Source organism: Cydia fagiglandana, chromosome 21 (genome assembly GCF_963556715.1).
Source record: "Cydia fagiglandana chromosome 21, ilCydFagi1.1, whole genome shotgun sequence".
Taxonomy (NCBI): Eukaryota; Metazoa; Arthropoda; class Insecta; order Lepidoptera; family Tortricidae; genus Cydia; species Cydia fagiglandana.
This window is the reverse complement of record NC_085952.1, coordinates 13,633,060-13,656,408: the sequence shown is the minus strand read 5'-3', so window position 1 is coordinate 13,656,408 and position 23,349 is coordinate 13,633,060. Positions and strand designations below refer to the sequence as shown.

At 36.9% G+C, this 23,349-nt stretch overlaps 1 protein-coding gene across 2 annotated transcripts in view; it reads right to left on the bottom strand.

Annotated features, from left to right (window-relative positions):
- LOC134675193 (octopamine receptor beta-2R-like) overlaps window positions 1-23,349 on the bottom strand; it is a 257,371-nt gene that overhangs the window by 70,717 nt on the left and 163,305 nt on the right. For both annotated transcript variants that reach the window (XM_063533396.1, XM_063533395.1), the window contains exon 3: window positions 14,525-14,549. The gene's annotated coding sequence lies outside the window, so the exon portion shown is untranslated. The remainder of the gene's footprint in view (window positions 1-14,524; window positions 14,550-23,349) is intronic.

The following is a 23,349-nucleotide window of genomic DNA, read 5'->3' as shown; positions in this document are numbered from 1 at the left end:
GTAGGTATGTATGCAAAATTTCAGGTCAATTGAAAACCGGGAAGTGGATCAAATTTAACTTGCCAGATTTGATTACACACAGACAGACAACGATCAGGTGAAACCAAATAAAAGCTGGTCAAAAGACGAGTTTCTGCTCCTATCTATCTCTGCGACAGGACACGGGCTATAATTTAAAATGTGTCGCAATGTCCAGTACGGCAATGCGGGATCGTTTTTGAGCACAATACCACAGTGTAAAAAGTAACAGTGTACCGACGCCTTTGATAAACGGAACGGAACGTAAACGGAATATAACATAAAACAATAGGCCGAATTAATCTTGTATTAAGCACGTCTGCGAACGATGCTATAAAGCTTAGAAAAAAATTAAAAGTGGATAAAATTCACTGTCTCGGGTGGGACTTGACCACTTGACCACCAGATTGCTAGATCAGATGGAAGAGCACCAGGCTAGCGATCCGGTGGTCGTGGGTTCGAATCCCACCCAAGACACTGAATTTTTCCAATTTTAATTTCTATTTGTGTAAAAATGTCCTAAAATATTTATTTATTTTAATTTGTTAATAAATCGAATGTCAGCTCAGAATGTTCATAAAGGCAACCATCTCAGTTTAAGTTTGCAGAGCGATTAGGAGTGAAACTAAATCAACATTTGCCCAAAACGGCCTCCTAGCCTTATTGGTATTAGCCCTCTCTGCTTAGAGTTATCAGGAGTGAAACATGTCGAGCGTTTTTCGACATAAATGAGAGAGACGGCGCGATTCGGGAAGTGAATTAGAGATTCACTAGATATAAAATAGTAACGATATGTAATGTTCCACAGCAAAAGTTACCTTACGGCGTCTGGCGCTTACACTATTATTAACGCCGCTCCGATATTCAGCCGGAGCAATGGTACCTTTTGCCGTGGAACGACACCTATCTTTACTATTACATCTCATTCTCTGATTCATTTCCCGAATCGCGCCGAGAGACTCGTTCAACTATATTTAATAGGGGGGGGGGGGGTAGGGGGGGGTACCTAGGCATTTGTAATGCTTTTTGCCAGGCTCCCATGAGCCGTAGCAAAAAGCCGGGACAACACGAAGGAGATGATGATGATGATGAACTAAAGCACATCGCTACTGCGGCCGGAAAGAACGTTGTTTCTGACTTCTGTTATTTATGTTGCAGGCGTCATTCCGATCCGTTTGCTTCCGGGGAAATAAAATTGTTAGTACTTTTTATGGACAGGAAATAAAACAAGTCTTTTCAACACTATTTTATTGTTAAAGTAATAGGAGAATACATTCTAAAATGACATACAGCTGGTATTCGAACAATGAGGTACGTCAAAAGATACTGAAACGATATGGATCGGATATGCCAGTGTCGAAGAAGTTTCAATAGTGACGTTTCTTCAAACAAAAACGTCACTTGTGACACTTGTTTGACACTGACATATCCAATCCATAATGTTTCAATATCTAGTATTTGACGTATCTCATTGTTCGAATACGACTGATAGGTACCCTGTTAGTACGTCAACGTGAATTTCTTACAAAATTTCACATTGGGCCCGATTCGGATTTTGAAATAGACATCTATTAGATATCTTTTAGACATCGCCAAGATACGATAACGATATTACGATCTAACCTGTCAAATTTGAAATTTGCGCGATTCTGGAGATACTCTTGAACGATTTTCGATTTAGGACTTGGAGATCCATTTCACATCTATTAGAATAGATATCTTACGCTATCTAACGTAAAAGTGTCATTGGTTGCCCGAATTGCGCTGCAAAAGAGAACTTATTGATATCTAAACTATAACGTATGTATCTAGAATAGATCTAGTACGTGTCGTCTCTTGTGAATATCTTGAAGTTCGAATACGGCAGATTAAAGTCCATTATTTTTACATAAACAATAAATTTAATAATGTTCCGACGTGAAATTACGGACGTAATTTCTTATTTATATTAAGCGATTCAAGTTACAACTTTAAACACACACATTAAAGTCGATTTTTCATTGACACGTTTTGGAGAAAGGAGGTTGTTAAAATTATATAGAGTTGTCCGAAAACACTGCTTTCCCTAAGGGGACATTTCCCTGTCAACACGGATTATTAATTGTTTAGGCGGGGGTTTAGTTATGATTTATTATGCCATCTGGGTAATATTTTAATAATCTGGGTATATAATATAAAATGGCAAATTTGAAGTTTTGTCGAGAATTTTCATTGTCCAGAGAATTGATGTTGACTAATAGAGATACTTTACGTGACTGAAGGTTTCTAATAATTAGTCAGTTATTGAGTTGTGTTCCCATATTTAAGGCTTACCATCGGGCGATTCATCTGTTTGCCTTTATACCTTAAATAATAGTAGCGTTCCGTGTAAGGGCATATTCTGTATCATGTTATGATTAGGAAAAAGTAAGAGAAAAAAAAATTGACGAAAATCTATGGGGTAGGTTGTCTAAGAGTAACTTCTGACCGCAGCTGCACTACTAGTACGAACGCGTCCAATTTATTGTCAATTTCCATAGTAAAATGAATGGTAGTGCTGCTTTCTAAAAAGTGCTGCTAAAAAAAACGGACTATAGGGAATAAATATGTCCCCCTCATCCTAGTTACTAAAATCTTAAATATTAAAGATTATAACTAGGTTAAGAACGTGTAATGTTATTTTTTTTGTGAAATAAACAGATTTAATTTTAATTTTTAATTTTTTTTTTTTCGTTGGAAATGGACTGATACCTTATTTAAGTCGGCCAACGCTCCATAGAAAATCCAAAAAACTTTTCTTGTCAAAAGATTTCTTCTTCTATTTTTTTCTAATCAGAACAGGCATATTCTGTACCATGTTATGATTAGGAAAAACTCAGAAAAAAAAATTACGCAAAAAAAATCTATGGGGTAGATTGTCTAAGAGTAACTTCTGACCGCAGCTGCACTACTAGTACGAACGCGTCCAATTTATTGTCAATTTCCATACTAAAATGAATGGTAGTGCTGTTTTCTTTGGAAATGGACTGACACCTTTAGTCGGCCAACGCTCCGTAGAATTTCCAAAAAAATTTTTCATGCCAAAAGATTTCTTCTTCTATTTTTTTCTAATCAAAACACGATAACGAGGAGTATGTCCTTAAAGGGATCTCCATGCACTATTATTGCTACACCTTGTAGGTAGGTAGATAGCCCTTTATATGTATAAGTTAAAAAGTTCATGTTAAAATGACCATCGCATTTCAAGTGTTTTGCACTGTTTATAAAATACGATTTTCCCCACTATTTGTAAAGAATAAAGAGAGCTTTTCTGAGCTGGTGAGGTGAAAAAATCTTGTGTTTGCTCGAACAAAACTTATTATAGCAGTCATCCAGCCAGAGACACATAATTATACGTTCCATTTCTTGGGCTAAATATGGCATATCGATTGACACACATATGTGGAATCTCACGCGTTCTACGTCAGTATTTTTTCTTTTTGCACGAATGTATTTTAGTGCTCATTAACATTCAATGTCCTTTTAGTATTCATAAAATAGGTAAGTTAGTTGGTATATTTATATTACTTATGGCATAACGCCAGAGAATACATTTTTCCTTTAGGAAAGTTTTTTTAGGGTTCCGTACCCAAAGGGTAATAACGGGACCCTATTACTAAGACTCCTCTGTCCGTCTGTCCCTCTGTCCGTCTGTCCGTCTGTCCGACTGTCCGTCTGTCCGTCTGTCCGTCTGTCCGTCTGTTGTCTGTCCCTCTGTCTGTCTGTCCATCTGTCCGCCCGTCTGTGTATCACCAGGCTGTAACTCATGAACCGTGATAGCTAGACACGTGTTTCTGTTGCCGCTATAACAACAAATACTAAAAACCAAATAAAACTGGGTATTTTCATTTAACTTAACTTATACTTTATTAAAGCGCGCTTTAAGTCGTGTTTCAGTAACGTCTAATCGTCACATTTCTGACAAAATGTATTGACCGTCAGTTTTGTGACGATTGCTAACCGGCCGGTACACATAACAGTTAAGTGAAAATGCCCGCATAAATATGGTAAATGTTGAATTTTATGAGCATGTTATATAATTTTGCGCGGTTCGTTGCGCACCATATTAATGAAATTATTACTGCAGTGAACCAAAAGCCATATTTTAATGGTTCCATGGAAAACAACGAGCTGTGGTATCTTTTAAAACACTTAATTAACGTTAATCCGATGTTTGACGTAATTAAAATATACACGGTCGGGATTCATTCTCGAATGTGCATTTTGGCATATCAAAATGATACTGAAAATAGTATTAAAACTATTAAAATACCTATTACATATAAACATTTTTTTTTGTCTGTTTCATACATTTTCGCTGGTCCATTTTCTATGGAAAGGTAATTTTTTTTTTGCGATTACAGAGTTGGTCCTATAGTAAAAGTTGCTCAGTATAATCTCAAAACCTCCCTGGCAACGTGAATGCAGTTATTTTTAGGGTTCCGTACCCAAAGGGTAAAACGGGACCCTATTACTAAGACTTCGCTGTTCGTCCGTCCGTCCGTCCGTCTGTCACCAGGCTGTATCTCACGAACCGTGATAGCTAGACAGTTGAAATTTTCACAGATGATGTATTTCTGTTGCCGCTATAACAACAAATACTAAAAACAGAATAAAATAAAGATTTAAATGGGGCTCCCATACAACAAACGTGATTTTTGACCAAAGTTAAGCAACGTCGGGAGGGGTCAGTACTTGGATGGGTGACCGTTTTTTTTTTTTGCTTTTTTGTTTTTTTTTTTGCATTGTGGTACGGAACCCTTCGTGCGCGAGTCCGACTCGCACTTGCCCGGTTTTTTAGACACCGTGTATATTCATATTGGATTGTAATATTGAGTCGAGTTTGTATCTAAATTCAATGTTGACGTGTAGAAGTGCCCTTGTGCCCTATCTGCTGAATAAAAGTTGAAGTTTGAAATTGAATTGTCGTTTCCGAATGCAGGCGCAGAACGTTAGGGGTTAACATGATATATCTCGTGAATGGAAACATGACTTATATTACTAGAAGCCATAAACTTTAAAACCGAGCTGCTAACAAGTCATTATTTTAAGTTGATTTTGTGAACATATTTGTATAGAACAAACAGATCGTAAATATTGTTGTTTCGATGAAATAAGAGCTTCCTCGTAATCATTGGAAAATAAATGTGACCTGTATGTAGCTACAATATTATTGTTAAAAATATACCCACGTTATTGTATAAATTTTTATTTACTTTGTTATCTAAATGTGACATTTTCAACCAAAAGCGCCTTATCGGTACATAAGGCGCTACCGACTGCACCCGCAGCAGTCGGGTGCGCTTGCTCGCGTACCCGACTGCTCCTTCCATCGAACAAATGTGGCTAAGCTTGACTTACCAACGGTATTAAGTTGGCCATCGGCACAGCATACAGACCGCCATGGCAAAATCCAGATATTTTTATCAGTTCCATTAGTGAGTCGGTTTCTTATTTCCTCTCGCAGCACTGTAACTTCAAATTTGCCTAGATTTAAGCCTATTTTAATGTTGTTGTGTATGTGTGTTTCCAATAAAAGTATCATTCATTCATTCATTCATTCATTTCCGTATTAGCTTCAATTTGAAATCAACCTTATCGACAACCGACAATATGGTACCTTTTGGTTGAAAACGGTACAAATGAACAAACCATATTCAAGCAACGTAAGTCAGCAGCAGAAGTTGCTAGGCGGGCGAGGTGTTTAAAATGATATTGACGCGGTGTGACAAGGTAATTTCACTCGCCCGCTTAGCAACTTCTGCTGCTGAATGTACCGTGTACCATAAATTAAATTAAATCGTGTAAATATGCTTTGCTCGTAGGAAAATAAGAATTCAATTCAATTTTTACTTTCAAATAAAATTGCACTCCAACGTAAAATTTCAAATAAATGTAAATATCAAACCATATACTTACCTTACAGCTGAATAATCAATTACAAGTCACTTTCATGACAAATTCAGTTCTGTAAAAATGTTAAATCAGGCATATTTCGATACTGACTTGAAATATTCCCAGTAAAAGTAAAAATATTGTAACTTCGTGGAAAAGTATGCAAAAGACTTTGAAGGCACCAATTAATTTATCACAAATATTACTCTTTCCAGTGAGATTTTTATTAAAATTTTTACCTTTATTTTATAAAAGGAATGTTAACTTTTGCAGCGCGCTTTTTGAAACTTTTTCACTCGGTAGGTATTGAGCGGGGATGATTGTAAAATAAAGACAGTTTATATAGTCTTCTTCAACCTAGCGTTTTCCCGGCCTAGCGCCAGGGTCCGCTTTCTTCCTTAAAAATTAAAAAAATTAAATTAAATATCATTTATTATCAGGCAACTAAGGCCCATAGATACATACCTTACAAACTAACATACATACAATAGTAAAATCTTACAAGCTAAAAAATTATTTCGGCGACACGGCGGTTTTCAGTTGTGTCGCATGTTCCGGTGTAGGATTTGGCAGATTCCCACGGAACCGCCGAAACACCACACCCTTCGGCCTTCGGCTTAGTCTTCTCCACTTTGCCCAGTCTTCGGCATCCTCAGGTGTGAGATTGTTCTCTTGCATGTCCGCTGTCACGACGTCCAGCCTGCGCTTCTTGGGTCTACCGCGTGATCTAGGGCCTTGGACAGTGAGGTTGAGGCATCTATTTCCGACGTAGTCTACCGGTCTGCGGCGTATATGGCCATACCATCGGAGGCGACTTTCCTGCAGCTTACAGTCAGAGAAGACAGTCTATATAGTAATAAATAAAAATCCGTCCGGGAAATAGGCGTGATTATATCTACTAATAGATACTGCGCTTATCTTTGATGTAAATCGCGTCGTATTTTTACCGAGGAGAGATTACGAAAACGTTTTCTATTCTCAAAAAATACTATAAAAAATTATACACATGCATTTTACTTTCCCCGTATTCGAAATGAAAAGTAGATTGGTTAACTCGGGTGTAAGGCATCATTTCAGCCTCGGACTATTGTGCGCTCTCACTGCGTTCGAGCGCCATACTAACTCGGCAGATATGAGTGCCTTTTATCCCATGGTTAACAATCTACTATATACGAGTATATCTATATGGGTGCTAAGTTCTTAGTTCGCTTGGGATGTAATTAAAGTTCAGGATTTGACTTAACTTCAAATGGTTCGTGTAACGTAACACACGGCTGCTGCGCCGCCAGTTCTCTTCTTTTTACTTGGTATATATGGTGTATATAGATACACACGTCGACTTCACTGTACAGTGTACATATAGCTTTTTCGGAGATCTGATGATTCGCAAATTTTGAATCCAACTTACATAAATTATCATTCTATGGAACTTGCTAACTATGTAAACAAACCGCCATTTTGAAATAATCATTCAGTGACAATTTCAATATGGCTGTTTGTTTACATAGTTAACAAGTTCCATAGAATTACACTTTACGTAGTTTTCTGCAAACTTGCAAGTTAACTTAACAAAAATTACTTTCTGAGATTGCTAGTCTTTATTATATCCTTGTCTTTGGTATCGGGGAAGGCAGCGGCAGCGGTATAAAATCTGAATAAATTAGAGTAAAAAGAATCAATGTGTGGGGGCGTTTTTGCGAAAGTTAGGAATCGTGAAGTAGGGCATTGGGGATCTAAAAAATTCTTCGTCGAATAGCTTTTAGAATCACAAATGTTACTTGGCTATTTGTAGTTAGATAGATAGATAGATAGATAAATCATTTATTTGACAGCTGCAATGACACACAATATAATTTTAAACACATCATAACAGAAAGAAAAAACAATAATTATTACACTAACAAAGAAAATTGAGTTACAAAGAAAATAGCATAGAAATGAGTAGGTACAAAAGTAAAATTTTATAAAAGTAGGTAGGTACAAACTGTGTGCGTTGCAGCAGGACAAAAGGGTCACGGCTCAGTGGTACGCTTCGCTCTTTCGAGCAAAGCACTGATTTTCTGCCGGAACCCAGGTCACAACAAATATTATATTTATGTAGAAGTATTTACGTACGTCGGAAACAATCGTACAGTGTAAGTGTGATATGTGCATGTCGTGTGATAATTTTTAATAAAATAGTTAGTAGGTAAAATCGACCCGTGTGTACTGTGTAAGTCTCCCAGTTGTGTGACACCAGCCTCACCATGTTATATCCTAAAATCTGCAACCAAATAGCCGAATGGAATCCCAGCGGTTTGTTTTTCAAGGAGAAGTTTTTTAAAGTGGTTTTTAAATGTTTTTTTGGATTTAAGTTGTCTTAAAGGCGGAGGGATATCATTCCAGCATTTGGTCGCGAGATAACGGAAACAACCGGTAAAGGCAATCGTCCTATGAGGGTGTACTTCTAAAATGCAACGTCGAGTAGATCTCGTGGCATGTCGGTTGTGAAAAGAAGAAATATTTATTTTAGAGAATAGATATTCGGGTGACTTGCAATTTATAACGCCAAAGAGAAGACAAGCAAGATGTAAATGTCTACGTGATGCCATATTCAGAGTCGAAGATTTGTTCAAAAACGGTGTGATATGGCTCCTTGGAGGAACTTTGTAGCAATATCGATAACACGCGTTTTGAACTCGTTGTATTAATCGACGAGTCTTTTGTTGCAGACGAGGCCCGTACACCAGATCGCCGTAGTTCAACTTAGACAATACGAGCGATTCGCATAATGTCAAGCGAACTTTTTCATCTAGAAGGTTTCTTACTTGATACAATACTTTCAATCTAAAGAAACATGATTTGGCTAGCTCCGCTATGTGCTTTTCAAACCTTAACTGGTTGTCTATTATTATACCCAGGTTTCTGGCCTCCTCTACTCGCTCTATTAATGAGCCTCTAATATTTAGTTGAGGGCTACCATCTAAGATTCGAGAAATTTGAGTTTTACTACCCAAAATCATAAACTTTGACTTAATAGGGTTTAGCAACAGACTGTTTTGTTCAGCCCAAGCGGAGATACTTTCGAGGTCTTCATTAATTTTATTAATTGAGTCAGGAAAGTCACAAGGACGGGCCGAGTAGTACATCTGAACATCATCCGCATACAAGTGATATTGACAATGCTCAATATTGTTAACGATGTCAGCGCTATATATAATAAACAGTAAGGGCCCGAGAATGGAGCCTTGTGGGACTCCGCGATTTAGGGGTCTAGAGTCAGACACCAACAAAGTGCCATCGTTTTTAGCAATTTTAACTGACTGCATACGCCCAGCAAGGTAACTTCTAAACCACGAGAGTGACCCTAAATCTACACCGTAATAAATTAACTTAGATAGAAGCAAGTCAATATTTATGCAGTCGAACGCACGAGAAAAATCCAACAACACTAAGCAAGTACCCTTGCCTGAGTCTAGGCCATAAATAATATTGTCAAGAACGTCAATAAGTGCAGTTACAGTACCCATACCCCTACGAAATCCTGACTGTAATTGAGGTAGGATATTATTGGTTTCTACATACTTATATAACTGCTCATAAACAGCCTTTTCTAATATTTTCGAAAGAAAAGGTAAAATACTTATAGGCCGAAGATCTTTGAGCTCAGTAGGGTTATCCACCTTTGGCGGAGGTGTAACTATGGCAGATTTCCACAATGATGGCACTTCACCAGTCAAAATAGAGTGATTAATTATGGCTGTTAATACTGACAAAGTACGAGGAAGAGTAAGAAGCACCATATCTCTACTGATTCCGTCCACGCCAATTGCATTGGTGGTAACAGACATTATATATTTTCCCACTTGACCCTCTTCGACAGGTTTTAAGCTAAAAACAGAATTACTGAAGCGATTTTGTTCAAATGTCAACATGGTGGACAAAGAAACCCCATCACTACCAGGCACATTCAAAAAACTATCATTAATTACATTTGGATTATTGAAGTGATCAGGAAACCGGTCACGAGTATTATCTGTCAAAACATTATTTTTAATATTTTTCCAGAGTGTTTTCGGATCTTTGTATTTTGAATTGATATGGTGATTGTAATAACTTTTTTTTTCATTAAATATACTTTGTTTTACCAATTTCTTTAATTCATTGTAATATCGTTTATGACTTTCCGTTTTAGACTTCCTGTATGCTGAATAAGCCTCGTTACGCTTTCTTATCATAATTTTAATAGTGTCTGTGATCCAGGGCAACGAATGGCTATGCCTAACTGTGACAGATTTAAATGGAGCATGTGAGTCATATAACGACAACAATAGGATATTAAAAGCCTCAACCATATGTTCAACAGATTCAAATGCCAACACTGACTCCCAATTAATAGCATGCAGATCCCTATTAAATTCCGCCATGTTAATATCCTTAATGGGCCTATAGGTAAACGTCTTAGGCATTTATTTTGGGTCGTTTTGTTGGCAAAGTAATTGTTACCATGGCATGACCAAGAGAACCTGTTATATTAGAAACGCATACATCGGTAACAGGTGCGTTGGTACACACAACATCAAGGAGTGTCTCATTGCCTACAGAAAAGTGAGTTGGTACCTTCACCACTTGTTGTAAGCTCAAGTAGTTAAGAAAACAAGTAAATTTTGTGGCATTACTGCTTGTAGTCTCAAGCATGTTGATATTAAAGTCTCCAAGCAAAACAACATAATCGTGTTTAGAGAAAAATGTTATGGATTCTGTTAGGGCATCTAAAAACGTATCTACATTAATCCAGTTAGGACGATACGCAGTACCTATTATATAACTCCTACCGTTAATTGAGACCGATAACCACAATTGTTCAATATTAGCAACAGGGTGGGTAGATCGGCGCGCGCGCACGCTAGTTCTAATGTAGAAACCTACCCCGCCACCGCGGCCTCGGCGCATTCCAGTCGGTCGCGGGGCGTTAATGAATTTATATCCGGGGACGAGCGGTGCGCGTTTTTCCTGGCCCTGTCTGATCCATGATTCATTGATCGCGACAATATCAGCGTCAAATCTATCCATCGCAATTAAAAAATCATCCTGTCCAGTTGCCAGTGAACCCGCGTTAAAAAGACCTAATTTGAGGTATTTAGTTTTAGTGGGCACTATGACTCGTATTATCTAATATTGTTTTGTAAGTTAATGTAGTTTTTCGCTGGATAAGTTTTACCAGTGGGGAGACACACCTGTCCTGGCTTCGGTCGAACTCGGCTCCGTTCAGCTCAGCATTGCTCCGAGCAATTATTAGGGTTGGCACCACTTGACTTCCTTGTGCGTGCACGACCACAGATAAGATAATCACTTGAATTTGACAACCCTAAATAGCCGAAAGGGATAGTGCCATAAATTAGAAAGGGATAGCATGATTCGACCCTGAATCGCTGTCAAACTTCGGGTTTGTAGGTAGTGTCCTTTCTGTACAGTAGAACTTTTATTTCTTCTGTGGTTTTACTTACTTGGCTGGCGCGATGACCCAAAATGGCTGCACGATTCGAACTTTAAGATAGGTACGTCAAACAATATATCTAGAAACGATATGGATTATGGTGTCAAAAGTGGTGTTTTTGTTTGAAGAAACGTCACATTTGACACTGTAATATCTAGTCCATATCGTTGCTATGGATCCGGGATATGGTTAGGGATTATGGACCCGGGTATGTCCTTAAACTACGTCCAAAACCACCGGTGGACGAGCAGCAGCGTCCCCAAATTCGGTGTATTCGACTGCGATCGCCAACCCGCCTGCCAAGCGTGGGGATTATGGCATTCACCCCCCATCCGGCACGTATGGAGGTCCAAGGGGGAGGCCTATGTTCAGCAGTGGACGTCTCATGGCTGAGATGATGATGATGATCGTTGCTATACTGCAAAATGTAATTCAAAACCAAAAACAGTTGAAAATGTTGCCACTTTTTACTAGCGCGTCTTTGTATTTATGTAAAAATAAGTAAATAAAAGTACTTTTTTTAAATCGTAGGAGTAGAATCAAAAAGAATTTACTATTTTACAAACAAATTATTGCAGTGGCAACATTGTCTTACTTTTTTTGGTCTTGAATTACGTTTTGCAGTTTAGATCTATTAACTAACATTTCTTAAAGTTCGAATCGGCGCAGTGGTAGTAGCGCCCCCTACGCAGAGTTTCGCGTAATATTCCCTATTAGAAAAGGAAGTGTCAGCGTACCATCGCCTACACTGTTAACTGTACAGTCACCAGAAATAATATGTTACACCACGAAGGCCGCAAAAATATCTGACGCGATCTTATCTGAAGAGCCATAAGAGCGTGTCACATATTTTTGCGGCCTTCGAAGAGTAACATATTATTGCAGGTGACTGTACATCGGTGGACATTGTGCCTTTTGTAATAAGGTCCACCGATGTACAGTTAGGAGTGTTGCTGTTTGTACAAGTAAAGGTCGGCAAAAGAAATGTACTGAGAAAAGGGGAGGTACGGGTTAAATGAGCCGGAAAGGCAAAGACGTAAAATGTAAAGGGGAGTGTGTGGTTTGCTTTAGGCGCGGGATTGTTATTAGGGTTCGTTACCCAAAGGGTTAAAACGGGACTTACTAAGACTACACTGTCCATCTGTCTGTCTGTCACCAGGTTGTATCTCATGAACCGTGATATGATACAGTTTAAATTTTCACAGATGTATTTCTGTTGCCGCTATAACAACAAATACTAAAAAGTACGGAACCCTCAGTGGGCGAGTCCGACTCTTAAACCCTTCATCATAACTGTAGCACACCCTGTAGCCCTGTACCTAGTCATTTATTCAATTTAATCTAGTGTAAGCCTAACTCCAACACGCGCGTTCCAATCTAAAAACTCACTCGAACATGCAAAACTGAATCAACTGGATTGATCCTCGCTTTTTATTTAAAAACGTCGTATATCCTTAACACATTCTACATTATTTTAACTCTTGATATATGATAAAACGCCGGCTTTCTTTTGTCAGCTCACTTTTGCTCTTAAGGGGATCCCATGCCCCAATGACGATCTGAATCCCTTAGTTTTCTAATGTTTTTTGTATTTAGCTTATCATATTAACAACAACGGCTTTAAGCAATATAGTATCCCATATTCACTTTAAAGTTTATTGTTTTCGAGATATTTGGCATCAAAGTTAAACATCTCTAGGTCAATAAATTAGTTTTTTAGCCATAACTTTTGTGTAAAATCTTTCACAGCAATGGAGAAACGAAAAAAGTATTTTTTTAGACAATGTTTCATAAAAAATCATAAAAAACAAGTACATTCATTTCTTTCAAAATCCGGTAGATAAAAATGGAGATAAAAGATTGAAGAACCGAGAGCCGTTTGCCTCATAATTCTATCTGTAGTGCAAAAGTAGGAGATTTACGATATAAAAGTTGTCAAAAATCGATGTAAACCTCGGGTAACCGCTTAAGCCATTTTGCTTTTGTGTCGTTGTAAAGGTGTCATGGCGTGACGCAATGCAGTGTTCTGTGCCTAGCGATTCCATTTGATCCGGTTTATTAACTGTTGATTTTGTTTTCTGTAAACTTACCTGGTTTTATAAATAACATAATAGAAGGAAAGATTGAAGGCAAGAGAGGAAGAGGAAGGCCGAGGATAAGCTACATAACACAAATAAAAGAAAAGGTAGCTGAAATGTCGTATAAGGAAATCAAGGAGGCGGCCCTGGATAGTCAAATGGAGAGAGCTACACCGACAAGAGTCTATAGTCTGTGCGGAAAGATAAGAGTCGTGGAATGTATTGGGCCCCATACATTGCACGACTCTTCTCTTTCCGCACAGACTATAACTCTTAAATTTACGACGAAACTTACCTGGATTTACCTAACTACGAATTATGTGTAGACGAAACTTTTAAAACATTGTTGACTTCGAAAAACGGTCCAAATGACTGACACTAATCTATCACTGGCAACTGAATTCACAATAACTTCAATTCACAACTACCTACACTCCAAAAGTTCAGTCCATAATACCTAATGGAGTAGTGAAGTAACTGCCGGATTCGAACTTTAAGATACGTCAATTAATAGATCTGGAAACGATATGGATGAGATGCGTCAGTGTCAAAAGTGACGTATTTGTTTGAAGAAACGTCACATTTGACACTGACATAATATATCTAATCCATATCGTTTCTAGATCTATTAGTAATAATAGATAACTAAACCTAGATTGGTACCTAAACGAAGGTATTGGAATCAATTTTGGATCTTTTCAACTTTTAGACTCCATTAAGTTGGATAGATTTGGTTCTAAAACTAGTGCTTCTTTGAGCTGAAGGGTCTCCCAAACCGCTACAACTCCGCCATTTTGTAAATAATCCAAAAGAGAATCTTCAAAACATGTAATTTTGTAAATTCTTCCATAACCCGTTGATTAGGGAAACCCTACCCTTAACCCATGGAGTGCCCTTAAAACATAGAAAATATGTACATTGAAAATGGAACTTTATTAGTCCATTCAGAAGGTTCAAAATGCAAAAAAGGTAGCCATAAACATGTGCGCTTCATAAGTTAAATAGATTCCAAGCGGGAAGCCCTTATTTTATTCATTACCTTATTTTCCAAATATGTCGGCAATCTGAAACAAAAACAAATAAATTGTCATATATCCCATAAAATCACCTTTGTCACCGAACATTTAAGGTCCAAATTGCCCTACAATAATAATAAAATGGCTAAAGTTACCTTTAACCAAGCCGTTTTGCATGAAACCCACGTAAAAGCTATTTGCAGTGAATCTCGAATGGATTTTGCGCCATAAATGTGCTTACGGTTCTGATAGATAGCTACGTCGTAAATACAGTTCTAAATTCATATAGAATTTTGGGACAAGTACGGCTACCATCAGTTTGGCATTGACATTAACGCTATCGTGAACGTAATTTACTTTCTATGCATCTCGCTCGTACTGACATATTAGTGCGAAAGATATATATGTATATAAAGTAAATTACGTTCACGATAGCGTTTATGTCAATGCCAAACTGATGGAAGCCGTAAAGGTGTATCGTATAACCACTCAACTATAGGTCCAAAAGCTCCCAACTATGGTTCAAAAATTACTCAAAAATCTTCGTTCGGGTGTGTTTATTACCTATATCATTCATCATCATCATTTCAGCCTATATACGTCCCACTGCTGAGCACAGGCCTCCTCTCATGCGCGAGAGGGCTTGGGCTATAGTCCCCACGCTAGCCCAATGCGGATTGGGGACTTCACATACACCTTTGAATTTCTTCGCAGATGTATGTAGGTTTCCTCACGATGTTTTCCTTCACCGAAAAGCTAGTGGTAAATATCAAATGATATTTCGTACATAAGTTCCGAAAAACTCATTGGTACGAGCCAGGATTTGAACCCGCGACCTCCGGATTGAAAGTCAGGCGTCATATCCACTCGGCCACCACTGTTACTGGCCATTACCAAATAGTTTAACGGAACAAGAGAAACAAAATAATTATGTGATCCATCCATGATAGCTTTTCTATCGCAATTTTAGTAAAGGCATTTAGATTGTAAAAACCTATCGAGTATTGCATTTTCATTTTAAACTATCTGTGTCCGATTCAATTTCAATCTAGCAAGTTTTGAAACGTTTGGGTTAAAAAAAAACCGGACAAGTGCGAGTCGGATTCGCCCACCGAGGGTTTCTTACATTTTAGTATTTGTTGTTAAAGCAGCAACAGAAACACATCATCCGTGAAAATTTCAATTAGCTATACAGCCTGGTGACAGACAGACAGACAGACAGACAGACGGACGGACAGTGGAGTCTTTGCAATAGGGTCTCGATTTTACCCTTTGGGTACGGAACCCTAAAAACGATACACGAAATTCCTAAATATACTTGAATGCAATCGGTGAAAACAAACCTTACTAAATGGATGTAAAATAAAAGGATCACACGAAACAATAAAAAAATAAAATAAAAAAGAATCACGCTGGCAGAGCCCATAAAATTTTTGCCGAATATTTTTTCATCTAATATCGATAAAAATCGGGAGGTAGATCTGTATTCTGTACAAATTGTTTTATTTCATTTGATGTTTTCCTTCACCGAAAAGTGACTGGTAATTGATATTAATAAAATGATATTTCGTACATAAGTTCCGAATAACTCATTGGTACGAGCCGGGTTGAAAGCTGCACGCCCTTACCGCTATGCCACCAGCGCGCTTCAAGGAGATATTTTATGTCAATTAAATGTGTTGATGTTTGATGGAGTTGATAATAATATTGATTTAATTGATGATACAGGGGAAGCAGCTCTTATGTCGAAGATTGCTATGATGATTGCCAAACTGCGATAACAGACGGCATCGGCACCGGAGAAATCTTCCTCTTTACGAAAATATGGAATGCAAATGCAATAATTGATCGCCGTGATTCAATTCGCCTTGTGATCAGATTCTTTTTAAAAACGTAAAAAAATACAATAGGTACTTATGATTATTATTATTAACAAATGAAATATCTTAACAACATAGTACTAAATACGATATAATTATGGCATTTTAGAATAATACTGTATTTATTAATAGATAAGATAAAATATATTAATATTACACAAACAGTCCCAACACTTTCTATGTAATAAAACGTATACGTTGTCAACATAATACTGAGTTTCCCACGCTATGTAAACAGAGATTACAATTAAATAATAAAACAGTCTTTTAACTCCGATCTTGTTGTCAAATCAAATACATCACTTGTTACAAAATTAATAAAAGTAAGTATATTTTATGGTATCGTCTTGGGTTGGAGTCCTATTCTGCTTTCGTCACCCATTCTACATTCGTCACAATCGTCGGTTGCTTTCAATGTAGAATGAGTGACGAAAGCAGAATATGACTAATTTAAGAACTTGACGAAGAACAAATGAGACGACCCAAGACGATACCTACATTATGTTAAAATACTAACAGTCAATGTTCAGTTGTTTAAATTCATAATTAACTATATTAACGAATCTTGCAAATCTCAAGGCAAAGGGCAAGCAGATGTGAAGAATTCTTATGTAAGAATACCTTTTGCACTGCTAGCTATAATAAAACAATTATTTTTAACTGTTTTATCTTCATATTAAAACACGGAACTTATTTTACAACTAAGAACACAATAGTATTATTCTGGTATTAGAATTTGAATGAGAGGTTTATCAATTTATATTTAGCATTTTATGACCCAATATTACAACAGTTTTAGTAGATGTACGTTTTCGAATATTAACTATTAATTATCGTCATTAATAAATAAGGTGGTGGAACTAGTGCTCGACATGCTAATGCCCAATTAGATGACACCCTGCCGTCACCTCTATTGACAATGACGTAAGTTTCAAGATGACATGTACTTGTACTAGGACCGCGTCGAGCACTAGTACCACCACGTTATACTCGTACATATATGATGTTGATTAATTTCATATGGTTTAAGATTAAAAACTAGTTTTCCTTTTGAAAGTAGTTTTACTAGGTTGCTTAGTCACAGTACTGGCAATGTTTACATTTATGTACTGTGGAGAAAATCTGGTTTAGCTGGCACTACCAGTGTCGAAACTAGCGTGAGCACGGAAATTTAGGGCAATTATATTATGATAGATGAATTTGTGTAGATACCATAACGTAACGTCAATATAAGTATAACGAAAACTAAAAGGGCGCAAGTATAGTCGAATACACAGACAATTTTACAAGCCAACGTCCAAAAATATACATGCAAGCGACCCGCCCCGACTTCGCACGGGTTAACAAATCAATTAATTTAATGCCGGGTCACTCACGTAATTTGAGTCGACGAATGTGAGTGACCCGTTATTTAATAAAATTAATACGTTCGGGTCTCCCGATAGTTTTATGTATATCAAATTAAATCAAACAAGTGCTAATGTTCTTTGAGTTTTAAAACTTTTGTAAGGTGTCAATCTAAAACTAATCATCAAAAATTACATTAACATGTACTATAACGATTATATATTATGTTATCTATAAGATTTTTACTATTATCGAAGCATAACAGAAGAATATTATATACAATTGAAGAATCACTTCCTACTTTTTGTATTTGGTCAATAGTAAACTAAACTCGTTTAGGAAATCGAATCCAGTTTATATACCCGGGCTATAACAAATCGGATATTGTGTTAGATAATAAATACTTTAAGTAACTGTTATACTATAATGACTCTTTGAGATCGAATCAAAGCCGTACTTATGGCAACTTTTCAACTCCAAGATGGAGTGTATAATAAAAAACCTTTAGATGTCAACTGCACCTGCATTACTGTCGTTTAGGGGCATTATAATATATGTCCAAGTGTCAGAAAAGCTAGGTGTCATTATGTCCATCGTCAAATAGTCGAAACAGATAGCAAACGTCGCACTCAATATATGTTTGGTAAAGCATGAAACAAAAGCATTGCATTGTTTTTCCACTACCGAAATTTTGGCATGTCCGAGCGGTGCTGTAAAAACGTACATAATTGAATAAAAGTAGAACTCGATGCTTACATTGCCTACATGCCTCGACAATATTATTTTTAGCCGTAGGCTAAGCTGCAATTTTATGCCCACGAAACCCACTTTTAGGGTTCCGTACCAAAAGGGTAAAAACGGGACCCCATTGCTAAGACTCCATGCACTGTCCGTCTGTCAGCCACCAGCTGTATCTCATGCACCGCGATAACAGTTGAAATTTTCACAGATGATGTATGTCTGTTGCCGCTATAACAACAAATACTAAAATGTACGGAATCCTCGGTGGGCGAGTCCCACTCGCACTTGTCCGGTTTAATTTTAAGCAACCCAAAATATATAGGCCAGATGGAACGTAAACTGACATCAGCATCACAATGATATTTGAATCATGTTATTAGTTGTCGTGCGTCTCGCCCGCACCTGTACATATACGGACAAGCACGAGAGAAATGCACGATAACCTGTCATTCTGATATCAGTTACATTCGAATTAGCTAATACTCTTTAACTTTAAACGCCCCTCTTAATATTAATCCTTGTTTAAAACCGCTCGCTAAAAAGGGTTACTTTTTAAACTTTTAAGTAAACGATAACTTCTCCGCTCAAGTTAAGGTTTTTTACTACCTAATAGCTATTAACCTTAAAAAGTTCCCAAGTTTTAACAAGTTTTCAAGCAATTTAAGAATAATGAAATGTTAAGGAGGCCTGTACATCGGCTTAGCGGGGCTTTAATAATGTAAAGAAAGGGTTACGTTTTTAAGGGTTACCCTTTAGCGTGTTTATTTAACTTTGCCAACCACATACTAATTATAAATTTGTGTTAAGTTAATATAAATTAGCTAGCTGAAGTGGCAATGGGCAGGCCACATTGCACGCAGAGAAGATGGCCGATGGGGTCGAAAAGTGCTCGAGTGGAGACCACGGGCTAGCAAGCGCAGCGTAGGACGTCCACCCATAAGATGGACAGGCGACCTTGTTAAGGTCGCCGGAAGACGCTGGATGCGGGTCGCTTCCAACCGGCACGTATGGAGGTCCAAGGGGGAGGCCTATGTCTAGCAGTGGACGTCTTATGGCTGAGATGAATGAATGAATGAATGAATAATATAAATAGGTACTTTAGCTCGTTGGTTGGATGGTATTCGAAAAATCGCGAGACACTTTTGGATGAAACTAGCCCAGGACCGGGAAAATAAGTAAGTAAAATAAGTCAGTAAAACACTGTTCGTAATAGCAAAAGACACAAAGCTCTTTATGTTTTATAACTAAAAGGCTACTAAAAGAGAGCTGTGGTACTAAGTAGACTTATTTTCCTTTCCGAGTATTTTTCTCTTTATTGTAGGACAAAATAGATAGGATTATATTCTCTGATTATATTATGGCTGGATGGATGGTTCAGTATTTCGAACTGCTTATATATATACAGATGAAATTGTTGTGTTGCATGTATGTCTAAGTACTTAGGATAATCTATTATAAAATTTAAAATACTTTTTACTCGAATAACAGCTCACAGCTGTTTAGGTATACAAGCTAATAAAAAGCTGATTTAATAATTACATTATAAACGGGTCACTCACGTTTCTTAAGGCGAGATTAACTCGATATATTACTTGTTGAAAATGCTAGCGAACCGAGGATAAAACATGTTAACAACATGTCAGTCATCCCAATAATCCTTACTTCCAGTGCCTTGTCAAAGCTAAAATGACAATGTGTTAGAATGTGCACCGATATGTAATGTGTCACGGTTTTAACGACCCTGTCCGACCGTCGTCGAGAAACAATCTCCGGCGGGTGAAAAATGTCAGCTCTGTGAACTGCCGAATATGTAGGAAGATTTATTTGAGAATATAATATTATACATAAATATATTTTTTCACATCAAATGGCGTTGAACATGAGTGGTGGTGGTGATAGTATCGACCACTCAAATTTGAATTAAATAATAATATTTTGTATAAATAAAGACAGACAGACTATAAATAATATAATATAAATAATTATAGGCTATTCTTCTTTATAAATACACCGTCAAAATATACTTTATTTACTCATAGATGCCCTTATTTTAAATCACAAAAATAGAAACCCGACTCTTGACTTTGAGCATTGCGTATTCACTTTAATGAAAACTCAAGAATTTTACATTATGATTATACAATCGCAAATTCATCTGAACCTATCCTTGATATCATGAATCTTCAGAATACTTTGTAACAATAAACATGCCAATCCCAGTTATAAATAGAATATCAAACGGCATTGTTTCGACGGTTCCACTGTCAGAAGGGCACACAATTACCCAAATAGCTTCGATGAATGACAAATTATAGCCAATCCCGGAAAATGCCCTTTTGTTTCGGAATTGTGAGGTTTCTTTTATATTATTTACTCTATTTTTACAAGTACTTATCGACGTACAAAGGGAACAAAGTCCAGTAGAAAATGTAGCCATTGTGTCTTTCCCAGGAACTTAATGAGCTTATTGGACAACGTTGGAAAATTTTAAGCTGAAGCAAACTATTACAGAAATTATTGGCAGAGCGCTAGATGAAAATCATCGCTGATATTGTTATTTCTAGACAGATATGAAGTCTAAAGTCGTTGGTGGCTAGTAGTTAGTGTAATGGAGATATGATACAGTATATTACATATGGGGTCCCTTTGTTTCCCATAAAGTTTTAAGTCATAATGTATTGTTTGTCATATTATCGTTAGTCATAAAACTGAAACCGTTAACTTTACAGGATTTTCCTAAGGTTATTCTATAGATAGGTTAGGTTAGGTTAGGTTTATTTTATGGCAATCCTGAAAAGTTACGCGTTTCTGAGAAAAACCAATTATGACTAACGAAAATTCGGACAAACAATACATTATGACCTAAAACTATTTGGGAAACAATAGAGACCCATTACATATATATAAAAAACTCCAGTGGAACTTAAAATTATTATTTAAACAAATTAAAATGAGTCACTAACATCGCCTTAATATAAATCGTGAGTGACCCGATTTAATATATTCAGATTAAGTTTTGCTTTGTTTTGGTTGCTGTAGAAATCTTTAATTAGTGAAATATAGCTTATAGCTTTTTGTGTTGTCTCTTTTCGGGTCAAAAGAATATTTAGAATAAACTTCTGAAGCTTTCTTTAATAGGTACATGTGGTTAAACAGAAAAATGTGTACTTAGTACATATTGAATGTTTCTGTTTTGTAAGTTCATCTGATTTCATATGTATGTATGTATGTATATGTATATGTAAGTAGGTATATGTATTTGTATCAATATTATTTATATTTATGTATGTTTATATTAGTGTATTTATTATGATTGCATTGTGTTCGTACAGGTACCTAATTGTATCATCTACTACATGTTTTTGCACCGCCTACAACTTATCTGCTTTGCCTAAAGGTTGACTGGTAGAGAATGCCTTATGGCATTAAGTTCGCCTTTTGTACAGTGTATTTCCTTATGTGCAATAAAGATTAAATAAATAAATAAATAACATTGACAGGCGGTTTTCTTAATAATTTTACAAATGCTATAGTCGAATCTAAATTGAATCCTAACTTCAAAACCATATTCATATTAAATTTTCCTTAAGTATGATGTAAGACTGCACTGAAATAGAAGGAAGAGTGCACAAACTATAGCGAAAATCGATCTACCAACACGCAACATGCAATATCAACTGCCAGGCCATTTCGTACTCTATCACGATTGTATAAAGTCTAATTTGCAAGTGTAGTACATTCAGAGCACCTGTGTTTCAATGTCAAGAAAAGGCGAAGTGAAATTATTCATTTAAGAAAATTATAGTCTTGCCAAGTGTCATTTGAATACGGCTGTTTTAAATAGATAAGTTAGATTATTTCACAGTGCTCATAAACTCAAATTAACGGAAATGCACTGACAAACATGACCAAACATGGTTTTGCGCTTACAGGCCAATACACGTACACTGACATGAATGATAATTTTGAATAACGTTATTTAGTTATAGTGCGTCCCAACAAATACGAGCAAAATGCACAATCAGTCATACCATACGATTATCAGTTAGATATCAGTGTAGGTACGTTCGAATTGTCCTGAAAAACTCATAAAAGAGACGTAATATAGCTAGGCCAATTCGAATGCGCACTGACATCAAACCGTTATTAGAATGACATTGGAAAATTGGAATCATATCACTAATACGTACGTATACGTAATGTACTTTCTCCTAATGCCTATCAGGAGCTGTCAGGCTGACTTGAGACCAGCTGATTTCAAATATTGAAAATTAATTATATTTTTAGTTTAAAATTAGAGTTATGGTGAACTTTAATAGATTTAAGTAGTAAAGAAACATCAGTTATATAATTTATGTGCAATTGACAACGATACATCGAGTATTTACTGTACTTTGGGGCGGAACTACCTAGCTGTCAACGAGTGATCGCCGTTGGATTTTCGTGTTTGAAACCGGGAGAGTATTTTGTTCTATCTTACTGTTACCACACTGTTATTATTATATTATACCATATATTACTTAGTATTACATTTGTACAAAGCTCATTGTACAGCCGTGAGCAACGTCAAACCACAAATACATTGGCTCAGTGCAGTTTCTCTTTGCTTGACGAACTAGTGGAAGTAAAAGTTGAGACAAGGCACATTCGCCACAGACACAGCCCACTACTGACACACTGCATACATCGTTCATAGTTCATATGTTCTAGCTTTCATCTCTCTTGTCCTGGCAAAATTCCACTCTCAATTTTATTGAGATAAGTACTCATCCTTTATTATTTACACCTTTCAGAACTCGTGACAAGTGACAATGACCACCAAAAGCGCTGCCAACACTCGCAAGGCAACTGCGCGCCAACTAGAGATGCAACTTAAGACT